Source organism: Arachis ipaensis, chromosome B3 (assembly GCF_059453495.1).
Source record: "Arachis ipaensis isolate K30076 ecotype BB chromosome B3, ASM5945349v1, whole genome shotgun sequence".
Taxonomy (NCBI): Eukaryota; Viridiplantae; Streptophyta; class Magnoliopsida; order Fabales; family Fabaceae; genus Arachis; species Arachis ipaensis.
The window spans coordinates 91,529,999-91,531,624 of NC_142438.1; the positions used below are offsets into that span (position 1 = coordinate 91,529,999).

The following is a 1,626-nucleotide window of genomic DNA, read 5'->3' on the forward strand; positions in this document are numbered from 1 at the left end:
TAGTTCCTTGGCTTGCTCAGTTTCACTTTCATGCTTAGCTTCTTCCACACCTTCCTTCAAGATTTCTGGCTCCTGTTCTGAGGGTCTGATTCCTTCTTCTTCTGAGACTTCCTTCAATATGGTGATGGCCTTGCATTCTTCCCATCTCACTCCCTTTTGTTCCCCTTTAGGATTCTTTTCTGTGTCACTAGGGAACACTGCAGTTGACTTGGGGGCCTGTTGAGATAGCTCTCCTACTTGAGACTCCATCCTCTTGAGTTTTTCACCATGGTTCCTTAAGGTAGATCTTACATCATCCCTAAAGCTTTTCAACTCACTTATGTCCTGACCCATGTTTGCCAGCATTCCTTCTATCCTGTTTAATTGATCTTGAAATTGTTGGTTCGGATTAGGTTGGGTAGGTTGATTATTTTGGCCATGATATGATGGTTGGGAGTAAGTGTTTTGTGTGGCTTGGTATGATCTTTGGTTGGAGTTTTGGTATGTGGACTTGTTATGTTGGTTTTGCTGGTTTCCCCAGCCAAAGTTTGGGTGGTTTTTCCAGCCTGGGTTGTAAGTGTTGGAATGTGGATCATATGGTTGCCTTTGTTGATTTCCTACATAATTGGCCTCTTCCCAATCACCTCCTTCAGTGCTTACTTCCTCTTGATCTTGTGTGTGTATTGCAGCCACTTGCTTTGTTTCTAATTTCCTGGTGAGCTCTGCTAGTTGCTTGGCAAACACCTTGTTTTGGGCTAAAATTGTATCAACATGGTTCAGCTCCATGACTCCCTTAGTGTTGTGTCTCTCTGAAGCATAGTAGTACTCATTCTCAGCCACTGTCTCAATCACTTCAATGGCTTCTTCCACAGTCTTTTTCCTGTTCAATGAACCTCCTGATGAATGGTCTACAGCCTTCCTTGATTCATAAGAAAGTCCCTCATAGAAAATATGCAATTGCACCCAGTCATGGAACATGTCTGGTGGGCATTTCCTTGTCAAATCCTTGAACCTCTCCCATGCCTCGTAGAGAGTTTCACCATCTTGTTGTCTAAAAGTCTGAACCTCAGATCGAAGCCTATTGACCTTTTGTGGGGGGTAGAAACGTGCCAGAAACTTGCTTTCCACCTCATCCCAGGTTGTTAGGCTCCCCCTTGGGAATGATTCCAGCCACTTAGCAGCCTTGTCCCTAAGTGAAAATGGGAACAAGAGCAGTTTATAGGTATCTTCCTGGACTCCATTGGACTTCACAGTGTCGCAAATTCTCAGGAATTTTGTGAGATGTTGGTTTGGATCTTCATTAGCACTCCCACCAAATGAACAATGATCCTCCACAAGTGATATTAGCTGTGGTTTGAGTTCAAAATTGTTGGCCTGAATGGGTGATGCGCATAAACTAGTTATGCTACGATTTAGGAAATTGCACGATCGGCAAAATTCCTTCCGGCAAGTGCACCGGTTATCGTCAAGTAAAAACTCACAATAGAGTGAGGTCGAATCCCACAAGGATTGGTTGAGTGAGCAATTCGGATTAGAAGTGTGTTCTAGTTGAGCGGAATCAAAATTGAGATGAGAATTGCGGAATGTAAAATTGGCGGGAAAAGTAAATGACAAGAAATTGAAATGGCGGAATCTTAAATTGCATGA

The 1,626-nt window shown here is 43.2% G+C and overlaps 1 non-coding gene across 1 annotated transcript; it reads left to right on the plus strand.

The window, feature by feature from the left end:
* The first annotated feature begins 955 nt into the window (after positions 1-955).
* On the plus strand, positions 956-1,059 carry LOC148571562 (small nucleolar RNA R71). The gene has a single exon (XR_015908432.1). It is a non-coding gene; the product is annotated as a small nucleolar RNA R71 (small nucleolar RNA).
* The last annotated feature ends 567 nt before the right edge of the window (positions 1,060-1,626 follow it).